The 14,833-nt window shown below is 39.5% G+C and overlaps 1 long non-coding RNA gene across 2 annotated transcripts in view; it reads right to left on the bottom strand.

Annotated features, from left to right (window-relative positions):
* Positions 1–9,116, bottom strand: part of LOC136291513 (uncharacterized) — a 31,654-nt gene extending 22,538 nt beyond the window's left edge. For both annotated transcript variants that reach the window (XR_010721592.1, XR_010721590.1), the window contains exons 1-3: positions 9,023–9,116; positions 8,316–8,549; positions 7,518–7,562 (exon numbers count right to left, since the gene is read on the bottom strand). This is a non-coding gene — a long non-coding RNA (uncharacterized lncRNA). The remainder of the gene's footprint in view (positions 1–7,517; positions 7,563–8,315; positions 8,550–9,022) is intronic.
* Between the last annotated feature and the right edge of the window lie 5,717 nt (positions 9,117–14,833).

The raw sequence follows: 14,833 nt of genomic DNA, 5'->3' as shown, positions 1-14,833 counted from the left end.
AGCAGCAGCTGTTAAAAGGTTTTAAGGTGTACCATGAATCACAGGCTGAACACAAATCAAAGTTGTGTTCTGTAGAGAGAGGCAGGCATCACATCAGGGTGTGTTTTACAATATTGCCTGTGAAAGACTGGAGATGGAACCCTTCCTGTGACTCTGCCAGGAGGCTTCTGGATGCCTGCCCTGGAAACACCAAACTGGGAACAAAGTTCACCATTTAGAGAGTCTGCAAAGGGGTGGTGAGAATAAGTGATAAAACAAGGTGAAGGAGATGAGGAGACAGGGGAAGGAGAGAAAGGAGAAAGGAAAGGCTGAAGCTCCTTAATTAAGAGAAAACAAGATCAAGGTGAGTGTGGCGCTCAACTAAAAGAAATGAGAGCAGCTCTTAAACAATTTGGACTTCCAAGGAGTAAACGGACATAAAGGTATGGAATTAAACTTCAACAGCAAAGATAAGTTATGCACTGGGGGGAGGCTAATAAAGCTATCAGGCAGGCCCAGAGAAAGTGTGGGCCCTCCATCACTGGAAGCCCTGAAGACAAATGTGTTGAGACACAGATGTAGTTGATTCTCCCACTGGGGAAGGAGAGACCTCAGCAGGCACTTTCCAGCCTTACATCCAATTTTCCTGTGATTCTACAAAACTACTGCCATCACAGTATTATTCATCTCTTCAGAAACTATGCAGCCACTACTGAAATAAAATAAAGGGAGAAGAGGGGGTGATGAGGTTTTTCTTAATAAGTTTCTTGTGGTGGATGTGAGTCTTTGATAGGCTCCTGGATGCCTATTAAGGAAACCTCCAGATGGATACAAGTCTAATATTTCCCATTTTGCCTTCTTTTTTACCCTCACTACTACTATTTAGATTCCATTTTGTTTATACTAATCCTAGTGCATCACATCCTCCACAGCAATTTTCAAGTACATTCCCTCAGAATAGCCCAAGAGATCCCCTGCATGATAAAGAAGTGCCAAGAATCTTTTCTTCTTCTTCTTCTTCTTCGTTTTTGTTGTTTTTTTTTTTTTTTTTAATGAACATGTTTTTGAGTTAATAATATGCTGAGGGAGCAGCTGCACTCAGCAAAACTCCAGCTATAAAACCCTGAAAAGCTTGTGTTTCTTTCACATCATACTGCAGCCAAGCCAGCTGAGCCTACATCTGCCTCAAATCACTGGCAGGTAAAGTTTGTGTCTCACTACAGGGATGAAGTCCCACTGGGTTATTTTATTTATTTGACACAGAGCAAACTGAAACATTTGGTTTAGCTTGAAATCATGTTTCTCCCCAAAGTTCACATGAATTTCAACAGACCTTTTTTTTTTTTTCCCTTTTTTTCACTGTTTTGTTTTGATGTGTCTGTTTTTGCTGCCATGTGCTGCATACTTGCAGCCATGAACAAAAGCCATAAAAGTCATGGGGGATTGCCATGTGCTTCAAGGACCATGACAAAGGAACATGGTGTATTTGTATTTGTAAACTCTGAAACACAGAAACTCAGCGTGGGGAGCACCAAGGCAAATTTGAGTTCACAAACTCTAAAACTGGTGGGGTATACATACATTTAACAGCAATCCAAATAGCTCAGCTTTTCTCTTTATCTAAACCTGTTAGCTTTTCTAAATTTTGACGTTCCTCTTGCTATTTGTATCCACATTCCTTTAAATCATTTCTGTCCCCATAAATCCCTTCTGTATTGCGAACACTGCACTGTTTGTCTTTTCAGATTATCATTCCAAACAAATGCTGTGAAAAAGTGTTTTCCAAGCTCTTAAATCACGCGTGCACGTACCACCCCACTGATTTGGGGAGGACTGCTCAACCAAATCATAACATTAAAGGTTAACAATGCCAGTTAAAGAAAACATTGACCACAGGTTATAAGATCTTTCTTTGCTCTACAATCCTCCCTGCTCGTCCTTGGTGACCTTCCTGCCCCCACCTCCCCCTTTCACCTGCTCCTCCTCATGAATCAGGAACTTCAGTCACACAGATTTGAATGTTGGCTTAAATAAGTTTCTTTCAGTAGCCCTCTCCAGCATCAATGACTCTTTCTCCTACCTCAAGAGACATCAAATAAAGCTGTTTAAGGATTATTCTGATCTGTTTAGTTACAGTTTTGAAATTATACCTTGTGCTTAGCTTTCCACATAGGAGTTCTATATTCTGGAGTCACTGAGTCAAAGTATTTAGCCAGAAAAACTCATTTAATGTATGATTTTCAACAGTTATCCTGGAGGAAATAAACATCAGTAAGTTTGACCAGATCAGTCAATAACAAATATCAGAAGACACTGATGGCAAATATTTTGTTGCTTCTTAACTGCTTTGAGAGGATAAAGGGAATTATTTGGGAAAAATTTGAAATGGATGAATAAATTTCACTACATGAATGAAAGCAAGAAATTAGTGCCCAAGCCCAGTGGAAAGACACAAATAAAACACTTGCACATGGAAAGAGAATTCATTTTGCTTGTGCTTATAAATAAAGCATGTAAACAGTTGATTTTGGACTTTGTAACTCAGTGAAAATGTGAGTCAGAAAGTGTGAATTAATGTCACCAGATGTAGCCACTGACCTACTTAAATTAGAAAGATAACTTTGACATGTTATCAACAGCAACAGAGTACAAATGAAAGCCAACAAAAAAGAAATGTTCTACTCATTTTAAAGCACTCGTATCATCTCAGTTTTCAAAGCAGACCTGCTGCAGCTTTTATCTGACTTTCATGGCACAGTAATTCATGACACAGGGATGAATGACAGCTGCCACTTCTGCCCAGAGCACTGACAGTGGTTACCTGTAGGCCAGTGCACCTGTGACCCTGCAGTGAAAAAGTCACAGGGATCACAGCTCAATCTGCATTTGCTCCAGACGTTAGTAGAAAAAATAAACAACAACGTGAACTGCAACGTATAATTTGGCAAGCTTCAGCATAAAAGTGCCAAATGATCTTTCACTGTCATGGGCTCATAGACATGTTGAGAATTCAACCAGTCCTTTCCTTAGCTCAGGAATACTGTGAGGTGTATTTCGCTCATCCTTCACACATACTGATCCTCTGAAAAATTTCCAAGAGGTAAAATCCTATAGTCTCTCATTAAGTACTTTTGAAAATCTTAATTATGTACATGGTTGTCCACAGAAATCCAGGTGGGAGATACTTCGCATCATTTACTATCAGCTATACATGTGGCTGACATTTTGGCTCTTCCCCTCTTGCTCCTCATTAATATCCACTGCATTAACCATAGGGACACACTAATCCTTGCTGATAAAGTCAAGAAAAAGGTCTTTTTACCCTACTCTGTATCCCATATTATTCCTTCAATAAGAATCTGTTAGAAATATTAGACATAACCTTTTTTTTTTTAACTTCCACTACCTCACACTAACTCCTGAAATTTTATAGAATCATTGTTTTATGCCTTTTATGTACATTTTCCTGCTTAATTGACTTATGCTAGGGTGTCTGATTTCATTCCTATAACCCTGCACTTAAAACTTTTCCATGATTCCTTTTGGATTTTCAGGACCATGATCTACTACAGAGACACTTCCTCTTCTTGTCACTTTTGAGATCCAGGTTTGCTTGCCAGAGTGTTTGTGCTTTCTCCTGGTTTCTTTTCCTTATTTTCCTTTCATAGACCTGGAACACTGCAACCCAGATTTGCTAAAAGAGGCTTTCTTTAATCCCTGAACTGTCTGATTCTGATGATTTACATTTTCTTTTAGGATGGGGATAAATACCTATTAAGGATGGGGGTGGGTATTCGTTTTGGAAATAAAAACATTTCCAATATGACACATGCTGTCTTCTTTAGCGCAAGATGGTGACACGTATCTCACCACCTGATCCCCTGAGTTTGTAAAACTTCCTTTTTTGTGTTGTAACTCACATGTGCTGACATAAAAAAAACCAAACAAGCAAAGGCCAAGGATGTGTAAGAGACAGTTCTTGGAGATATAGAAGGAGAAAGGGCAAGGTAAATCTTGCCTGACAAATCCTTCGCTGACTACCACCAGTGGATTCACAGTGTGAATTATAGAGCACTTGCTGTAGCTTGCTTCTTAGCTTTCAAAAAAACTTCTTTTGAGACAGTCAAATTGACTGTACAGAAAGTTTATGGTATTTATTTGCCATCAAACACATGAAAATGTACAATTGCACAGATGGGCAGTTTCATGTGCTTTTCATTAACTTTTTTCTTTTTAAACACACCTTCTTTGCTCCAGCTAGTTTCTGCTGGTTTTGTTTTACGACATGATGGTTTATAAAATTTCTGTCAAACCGTGTTACTGTTTGATCATGTTAAGAACAATCAGGGTAAGTGTTGCCAGTTACAGTTTTCCATCCCAGCCAAGTCACAGTGTACATGTGGTGCAAGATATAAAGAAACACAAAGACTGATTAGCGTGCAAAGTGCAATGCAGCAGCCTTCACCATTCATCATTAATGTCAGGGAGGGTTTTCAGAACCAAGAGACTTCTCCCACAGCCATAGCAGTTTTGAAAGAACTTTTCCTTACAAAGAAAAGCCAACCAGAAATTATGCAACATGTGTGAGCATGGTCTTCAGCCATAGCTCCTTCTCAGAAAAAGATTGCTCCTATCACATTTTCTTGCTAACTGCTCCTAAAGGTCCAGGAAACACGTGTCAGAGCAGCATTCCTAAATTCAGAGCAGTGAACTTTCCCATGCATTTCCTGGAAAAGCTTTGCTTCCTGAAAATGCTGCTGCCTCTGCCCCAGAACACCTGAAGCCCTCTCTTTAAAGCTTGTCACAAAATAGATGAAGATGATCGCTGTCATCTTTGGACTTCATGTAATAAATGGAAGTGGATTTTAGGGAGAAAAAGAGGATCACAAAAAAATACCAAGGGCAGCAAACCAATCTCCTGAAGATCCTAGAGATCTCTTCTGTTTTCCATAGCCAAATGTCCAAGTATTCTTTCTGGTTATGCTTTGCCTTTTTATATGTAGAAAAATCTAAATTCAGACTAATGTCTACATTTAAAGACTTGTTTGACACTCACCCAAGAAATTCTTTATCTACCTAACCCATTCTGCATGTGCAGACATTAATGGAGCACACATGCTCAATGGCCTAAAAGGCATCTCTTCAGAAGGAACTCTCAGAAGGTGAATCCTCATGAAATTACTCACAGAATGACAAATTTAAAATACTTTTCTTGCCAGGCAAAAATCTCATTTCAAGCAGCCAACCCACTTGTATGCTTGACAGGAATGAGCAACAATTTATAGCACATTGCCTGCTTCACTGGTTAATATAAGAAACTGACACTTAGACACGTCAGAATTCATACAGAGCCATGTCACCAGAAGAATTGTATGGGAAACACTGCAGCAGGCACTATTCCATCACAATCTCCAAAAAGTGTGCATATCCACCCCTTCTGTAGGCAGTCTGGCTCCCTGAAATTACTTAGGACCCTCTCAAGAAGACCCATGACTTTTGGGAGGAGGTAGAAGACAGAAAGTTCATAGGCAACAAATTAATAAAGAAGGCTCTCAAATGACTTCTGTGCCAGACGAAGTTCTTGAAGTGCCCAATGAATCATAATCAAGGACATGTGATTAACAAAAGGTGGCTCCAAATAAATGGAAACCAAATAAATATAGTGGCTTGTAGCCTTGTCATTTTGCCTCATGAGCCAGTCAGACCTCCTAAGTTAAGCAATGCTGAGCCAAATGTGAATTTAAATAGGAGATCCTCCAAGAAAAACTGAGTGCATGTGCTGAAGGAAACAGTGCTGGTAGTCCTTGTCTGTCTGAGTTACTACTGAACTAAGGTGCTTGCATAATGCCAACAACACAGGACTGAGGCTGTAGAAGAAACTCAAATCTTTGAATCCTAGCTCCTAGAGCTTATTAAAAGTCCCTCAACAGAATTTTGAAAATTAATGATGTCCATGTAGCCAAATTTCATAGCAGATAATTATAATACAACAAATATTCTGGCAGTTTGGAGTGGATACAGCATTTTCTTTCATTTCCTTCCTATTAAGTTTCATGAAGTCTAACTATAAGGAATTGCAAAGTTCTACTCAAGAGGTGAGTTCACTCATGTTCTAGTGTTAAATAAAAATGATTTTAGCATATTGTTCTGGAATCACATTCATTATTTTTTTAAGCCCCATGTTACTTCTTCTTTGTAATTTGTTTATTTCTCACAAAGAGCCCAGTAAGCAAATCTCTTTGGAGAACTTCATAATGCATGAAGCTAACTGAGTAACTCGTTATTCTTAGAGCAGTTTAATCTGGAAGGATCCTCAGGAATTCATGTAGTCTAATGACCTGCTCAAAGTAGAGCCAATGCCAAAGTTAGGTCTGGGCGCCCAGGGCCTTGCAATTTACAGGCACAAATAATACTCTCCCAATTTCATAGGTCATGCGAAAAAAAAAAAAAATAGCTAGGGAGAAATTTTTGTTCTTTACTTGTTTTGGGAAAACCCTGTGCCATTCCACAAATTCCTATTTGAATGTTGCCCCATCCTGTTTGCACTTGAAAGTTTTTGTGCATTCACAGCCTAATTCAGTGTGATGATAGTTATCATTAACTCCAGCAGCTCAGAATGTTCACTGGCATGAGTCTGTGAAACCTACAGAACAATTCAGGATTAGAGATAAAGAAAACATAGAAAACACCCTAAAACTTCGAGGCATGGTCATATTGTCAAGAACAGCAAATGAGTTTTTGACGCTCTTCTGAAAACTGCTGGTAATTGATTCCCATGATGTAGGTGTTAAGTAAATACATTCATATTTCTGGTGCCAAGTGTAATGCCAATTACCAGTAGATTGAATTAGATTAGGAGATGTTCCTGTATAGAAGAGGCAATTTGCAGTGCCTCATGCAAAAAAAAAAAAAAGAAAAAAAAAAAAAAAAAAAAAAAAAAAAAAAAGAAAAAAAAGAAAAAAAAATACACTGAGAGAAAAAGGTGGGAGAGAATTTCGGATTTGTATACCAAACACTACCGAAATTACTTTTATTCGGTACTTTTGTCCTTTACATAGCTGCAGTACACGGATTATTCATTTGCTCATCCTTTATTAGTCCTAAAAGTGTTCTCCTCGCTGTGAAAGCACAGAGACAGTCTGGGCTGTAAGCTCTATCAGCCAGACTCAGAGGAGCCAGAACGCACCAGGAATCTGTGGGATGGGATCATTCAGACTGGTTTTGTGCACGGTTGCGTGCATTTGCTGCTTAATAGTGCTTCAGATTGCTGTTACCCTGGGACAAAGGGAACTTTTTTAGGAGCACTTTGAGTGAGAAAAGGATGATTCCTTTGGCTGTGACTAACATATGACCATTAATACCTAGCCAGAACCATTTCCTGACTTCATACTAGGGGAATGCCTAGGGTGCATCACCTCCCTGACCTTCCTGTCTTGGCTGCCATGGAAAGAAAGGGAGAAACGTAGGCCAGAAGCACTGTGGATGATGTGAGACCAGGAGGGTATGGCACACTGCAAACAGCACTAGCCCATACTCACATTTTGTGAAGACTGGGGCACTGATAGCCTTTCTCACCACATAGCCTTACAAGGAAAAAGAAAGGAAATTACTAAAAGTAGGTTACAACCAGCCCGTGGCATAGACACTCAGGCAGTCCAGCTCTTCCCATGCATAACCAAACCAACAGTGATGGAGGAGGCACGACTGACACCAAAGAAACCTTCAAGCATCAGGCCCTTGTTATTTAAAACTCTCTCATGTCTTCCCTTTGTAGCCTCCCATGGGCAGCTCCACACAGCTCTGACTCTTTCTTTCCTTCTCTCTTCCTTCTGCAATTCCAGCTGGCTCCTTCCTGTCCCCAGCACAGCCCACTACCCTCATCTGTCCATTCTACAGCATCTCACCCTTTCTGTCCCTCATACTACCTTCTGTCCCTCTCTCCTCACAGCACAACCAGCAGATCCCAACTAACCCCAACTAGCTCACTCACTCTTTTATCACACCCATGGCTGTGAGGGCCAGGCTGTTCCCACTCTTTGGTAATCAGCACAGCTGTGATATATCAGGGGCAAGATTGCCTTCAGCACTATATCTGTCCTCCCACACAACAGCAGCAACCAAAGTCTGCCTGGATCCAAATTTACTCAAGTGAACATATCTGATTCTATCTCAACTTCCTCACATCTGTGAAATTAGGCCTCTACTTCAGCTTGCTGAGTCCATGAAGTGTTATTTGCATGAGCTCAGCAAATCTTTGAGGCACACCTTCCTGACAGCAGCCACAGCTGACCATTATGCCTGCCAAGTGATGGCTGCCAATGCTTACTACTCCTTACCTTTTGTGCCATTTGGATCTTGTTCTCTTCTTCACTTCTGGTCTCCGGCTCTAAGAAGTAACCTGTAATTCATCAGCTTTGGGGAAAATATGTGTGATCTCATGGATCCTGGATGTTGTAAAATATTGTTTTGTTGGTGAGGAGACAGAGGTCTGTACACCATTAAACTAGTAAAACTCTCGGTTTTCCAGGGGTTTGCCAAGCAAGTCTTGAATGCCTCAAATCTTCCACAGTCTGTTTGATTTATCAGGAGGGAGAGACAGTAAACCGTCCATGAGGGTAGCTAGCACAGATCATAGCATCAACTGCATGACATTTATACACAATAAACTCACTTTAAATACCCTGCTACAACAAGTACTGTAACATTAGAGAGGGCAAAGTTGGAGAATACTGATTGTGACCATGTGTAGAACAGGGATAATTTATTTTTCACTTTGTATTTCTGTTCTAATGCAGTACTACCACCCAACACACATGCATATGGATTTCTAAAACATTATCTTATATTTTAAAAAGCTGCCATAAGCAAGAGACAGAAAATGAATAGGTGGATGTTTGGTTTATGTGATGTAAGAGGTATAAAATTCACTGAGGGTAAAGAAAACTTATATGCCCTTCATGGATTCATATGAATTCATGTTTTCCTCTCCAGCCCAGGGTGAAATTCCAAAATTTATTCTATTATAATACCAGGCTGTCAATACCTCTGTTTCAATATTGCAGAAATCGGCAGCCTTCAGAAAGAAACAATTAAATCACTGCCAGACCATCGGAGAGCTTCCACTCTTTGCTGCTATGGCACTGAATAGTCTGAGGAAAACAAAGTTACAGCAAGGATGGCAATGAGAAAGGAAAAAGACAACTTTCCCTTTACACCTGAGTTTAGTCACGTTATTTTATAGTTCTTTACTGATTCAAAGGCCTTGTGCAAGGGTTGTATACTATGGCTGTGAAATACTTGAAAGGCAGAAGTGGGACATTCACCTTTAAATCCCTGCATTTGGTATTTCCTTGCATCTTTGTAATTCCACTAAGAGGAGGGGCCTACTGGGAAGGAAACCTCACAATCATCTTTTGCTCAAACCTTTATGACAGAGACTCGTAGTCCTTCTCATCCATCATGTACAGCTCCAGCTAAAATCCCTGTCAAGACAACCATAGCATGCTTCAATCCAAATTGACTGTGTCCTGTTCTGCTTCTTAAATCTATATGCAATTAGATTTTCTATTCAAGTTACCAAGACCTTGGAGACCTTGTTATTTGGATGAGCTCAGCATATCTCTGAGGCTCACTTTCCTGACAGCAGCCACACTTGAATCTTACACCTATGAGAAAATAATGATTGACAACCTATGTAATTACTAAAGCATAACTCTACTGGTTGCACTTTCTCTCTCTGGCCTCCCCAAATAGTTATTCAAATAATTTTTTTTCAAAATAGTCCAAAGAGAAAATCTGAGCACAGCTGCCTGCCTACTGCAGAAGCTACCTACCTTGTGAAAATCCAGCTCCAAATGTGTCATTATTTCTGTTATTTGGACTAGTGATTATACTAAAACAGTGACTCTTGCATTGCCTGTTTAAGACTGCAAAGACCTCCTTGACATGCCTGGAAAGGAAAAAACAAATCTGCATGAGTTTCATCTCTTTTCTTCATTTGTTTTTATCCCTGTCATGGTTTAAGCCTAGCCAGCAACTAAGTACCATGCAGTCACCTGCTCACTCCCACCCCTCCCCTGGTGCAAAGGGGAGAAGAGTCAGAAAAAAGTAAAACCCACAGGTTGAGAAAAGAGTTTAATAATTGCAATAAATCAAGTAATAATCATAGTAATAGTAATGAAAAGGAAGATACCAAAAAGAAAGAGGGGATAAAACCCAAGGCAGACAAGTGATTCACAATACAATTGCTCACCACCTGCTGACTGATGCCCAGCCCATCCCCAAGCACTGATCAACAACTTCCAGCAAACTTCCCCAGTTTATATACTGAGTGTGATGATCTAAGGTGTGGGATAGCCTATGGAACAGCACTTTGGCCAGCTCAGGTCAGCTCTCCTGGCCATGCTCCCTCCCAAGTCTCAAAGTACCTGCTGGCTGGCAGAGCTAGGGAAAAGTCCTTGACTTGGCAACAATTAAAACAGTAATGTGCTATCAATGCCATTCTCATGCTGAATCGAAAATACAGCACCAGGAATAAAATTGTCTCCATCCCACCCTAAATCAGGACCACCTCCTATCCTATCCTGAATTTTTGTTCTCAGGCCAGACTTGGCACACAGTATCTGCAGTGTTGGCTCCATCCATACTGAAAATGTGCTCAAAAAGGACTGTTAAAAAGGTGGGAGGAGAGCAGCTTTTGGTCAGTAATGTATTGGTCAAAATGCTGAATTTCTACCTTAGGGAAAATGCCACAGGATCTTTCATCATGAGGCAGATATTTGCCTGTCTCCTTACCCAATTTTCTTACCTTCTGAACAAGGACGAGTTGTGTCAGAGCCAGAAACTTGTCTTTGAGTCCAGATATGGCATGTATTCCAAATTTGATGACTCTGTCTCAGAATTATTCCCTCTGGGCTTAGATTTTAAAAGGCCACTGTGGTCTCTGCCAGCTGGTAATGTCAGAAAAAAGAGTATTGCTGTTAGTGTTTAACTGGTAATACAGCTTATTTCGTGGAGTGGGGTTTGTTCCAGAGAGGGATTTAAATTTATTTGTTTTAATGATTTAACTTGTTGACAAATAAACATTTGACAAAAAAAAAAAGTACAAAATAATCCTGGCAAATTACACCATGCCTTTAGCTTTGCTTTAAGTTTGAATTCAGCTATTTATTACATCACCCTCTGCCAGAATTGGGCAGTAAACTACTTTCATATTCAGAAGAATGTTTCCATGTAAAATTTACATTTAAAATTGCAATAATATGCTGGATCTCATTCTTTTGGAGGAAATTGTATTACATTACATTAGCTACATTGCTAGAGAAATGCATTCTGCTTCCTGTATCAGTTTCAATTATCTGGGTGCATTACTCACCCATTTTTATCACGAAATGTTAAAGTTAGTGTAATTCCAAGTGTCATAAACCACAGTTACAAAACAGATTGGTTAGCTGTTAATTATTTAAATACTGCATCCTGTGCATAATGAATTTCTTACCTACAGTCATGATGTATTATTGACAGTTTGGAAGACTAAATCTATTGCTGCCCAGTATAATTCTGAAATATAATTTATAGTGGTTATTTGGAGAACTATATCAAGTACATTAAAGCCATATGGTGCTGTGGTTTCATCCCCAAGAGATGCCTCATCAGCTAAGAGAAGCATTATGATCAATATGTATATTACTCATTTTTAATAGAGTGTACTAAGCTGTAGAAGATTATTGTTCCTGCCAGTTACTTGAAAATATGAGGTGCAACAATTATTTTAAGATTGTTGGAGAGCTACAGTATTCTCAAGATAGAGAAAATATGTCTTTGTTTTGTTATGCTTAAGACCTGAAACATTTTCTAGCAGCTGAAATCCCCCAGAAAACAGTCTGTTTAACTAGAAAAGCTAAAACCTATAAAAGGTAAAAATCTTATTTGAGCTGTAATGCTCAAACAATTTGCTAAATATGGCTTCTCAGAGGGAAAAAAAAAATGAGTTATAGACAAAAAGATGAGAACATTGTCATTTCTCTTGGCAAAAGGATGTAGTATCTACCACAATTATGCCTGTTCCACTGTTAAAAATAAAAAGTGGCAAGTATTACAATGATCGTTGCAGTCTTAGCAATCAGAGAATGCTGGATCTTTACAAGATTCACGTTACATATTCCTCAGTTCATTAAGAAAAAATACCACATAATTATCAGGTATTTCCTTAGCCTCTGACCTGGTGGAAGCTTCTGCAGCTGAAGACAAAGAGTAAACTTCACTACCTAGCTAAGTGTGCAAAGCCACAGGCATGAAAGATGAGCATAAATTAAAAAAAAAAAAAAAAAAAAAAAAAAAAAAAAAAAAAAAAAGGCAAATTTCAGTTATTCCATCAGAAACAGAAGAACTGCAAACATTACAAAACTGAGTGTGAAGAGGATGAGACGAGGCCGTGTCAGGGGCTGGGAGCAGAGACAGCGGGAATAAGGAGTGGGAAAGTCTGTGCACCACTGATGACCCAGGAGGTAAATACTCAGACCACAGTTCAGGGCAATTCCTCCAACTCTGAAGACATGGCTAAGGGACAGGATTAGATGGGGTTTCAGCTGGAACAGGAAGCTAAGTACTAGATGGAGAATTTAGACTTAAAATTATGTCAAGAAGTGCATTTGTATGGTGCCCCACCCAAATTAATAAATCCTTCAGTGACAATTCAGGCCCAGCTCTTTGAATACTGTCTGGAACTTTCACTCATTTCTGCTTTAAAATCAGATTCAATGAAAAGCTTTTAAACTGAGTTACTTTTTCACCTTGCAGTGGGGAGGATTCAACACAGCTCAGCAGTCAGTTAAGCTTAATCAACTTTAAACGCCCTTTCTAAAAGAAGTAGCTCCTTACAATTAGATGAGACTGTGTGCTGATAGATTCATCTGTATTTTGTTCCAATAAATTTTCACTGTTTCTTTGAAATACTTGTTTCAATATTTTTTTAAAAACTAACTACATGAGAGGAAAACCACTTTCATTCTGAAATACTATCACAGAAGTATGCCACCAGGATACTGAGAAAACACCACAGAAGCACCATGATAGAAACCCTCATGTTCTTTTTACCCTATTAAAGGCTTCAGCTGCACTTCAGCTCTCAGGATGCATGATGGCCCCCAGGTTTTTCCCCATTTGTGTGTTCCTCATCAAAAACTTCAGCAGTCAGTGATCTGCCATTTATGAGTCACTCACCTGCCCTCTGATAAACTGAGTGCCTGTAGTTTTTCTGAGACATCTCTTTTACAGAGAAAAGCATTCTCCAAGTCATCTTATTTAGATGTCCCAGGAACCCATTAAAAAATGAAAAACCACCCTTACTTAGTGGGAGCTAAAGCTAGGAAGAGTTTCCAAGCATGCAAGTGGTTTTTTTTCAAACAATTTACATCTTCTTCCATAATCCTCAGTTTTATTTATTTCCAGGCCTTCTCTCCCATCTCTTCCCTCCTGCATGATCTATATGTGATGTTAAACAATTATCCCTAGCACATTTTTTTTTACTTCCCCTCTCAGTTCCAGTTACATTAATGATGCCAATGTTTTTAGTATATTCCTAATTTTTGTTCCGTTCATCATGAATCTAGCATTCATACAGATGCTTCCAAATACTTATCAATCCTCTTCACCCTCCCACGACAATGCTAGCTCTTGTTCCTATTTCACAAATGTTCCCTCTTAATAATTTTTCCTCCTTTAGACCCAGACTGCCAGTTTTAGTGCTGAATTCTAGTTCTTCTGGGACAGATTCCTTCCTTCCTTCCTTCCTTCCTTCCTTCCTTCCTTCCTTCCTTCCTTCCTTCCTTCCTTCCTTCCTTCCTTCCTTCCTTCCTTCCTTCCTTCCTTCCTTCCTTCCTTCCTTCCTTCCTTCCTTCCTTCCTTCCTTCCTTCCTTCCTTCCTTCCTTCCTCCCTCCCTCCCTCCCTCCCTCCCTCCCTCCCTCCTTCCCTTCAAAATTTATTTCTGTGCCAGAGCTAGAGGTCCTTTTTCAAGACCTACCTCCTGAGACAGTTTAATGCATTAGTGCTTCTTTTCTTTTCTTGCAATGCTGTGTGCCCAGTGAACTATTCATTAAATGAGCTTAAGTAACTGTTGCATTAATTGCATCTGCAAACTATTTTGAAACACTTCAGGTTTTAATCTACCTCATATTCATGCTACCAAGTTTTCCTTGTGACACTAGAAGTGTTCCTGCAAAAAATGTTTCTGCTAATCTTTTTCAACATTAATTTAGGAGTAAAGGTATATTTTGGATTGGAACAAGTCCCGTACTGTTATTTTTAGTGATGGACAACACTTTCTTCCTCTGGGAGATAAAACAGTCAAATTATAACAAGCTGTTTTGCCTTGCTGCTTCAGGCTGCCTCTGGTCCAAAAGATGAAATCATAAGAAAGCAAATGCATCAGCTAACTAAATAATCAAGCACATCACTTCTTAGAGACAGGAGTAGAAAGCTGCAGGGTTGAAGAATCAGAGAGCTTGCAAAAATTAACCTGTGCACATATGGCAATAAGTCTTCTTGAAGTTTCCCTCTCTGTTTAAAAGAGAATCAACAAATCAGCGCTACAGACAAACAAAACCTGATGTACAAAACACACTGCAGACACCCATTTGGAGATACTTATGGGAAAAGAGAGAATTGTCATGAACAGACAAGGAAAACACCACAGAGAGACAGTTTATGCAGGCTCTGGGATCTCACCATTTCAGGACTCTAAACTACCAACCTCTTTTCCCTCTTCCCAAGTCTTTCAGTAGAGGCAACATTTGACTCTGTAGAGAGAAAGAGCCATGGGAAACACAGCTGATAAAACTAAAGGAAAGCCTTTGA

This window comes from Chamaea fasciata, unplaced genomic scaffold (genome assembly GCF_029207755.1).
Source record: "Chamaea fasciata isolate MVZ Bird 193981 ecotype frontalis unplaced genomic scaffold, bChaFas1.0.hap1 SCAF_6, whole genome shotgun sequence".
NCBI classification, from domain to species: Eukaryota; Metazoa; Chordata; class Aves; order Passeriformes; family Sylviidae; genus Chamaea; species Chamaea fasciata.
The sequence above is the reverse complement of the archived record's forward strand: the minus strand, read 5'-3'. Positions and strand labels throughout refer to the sequence as shown.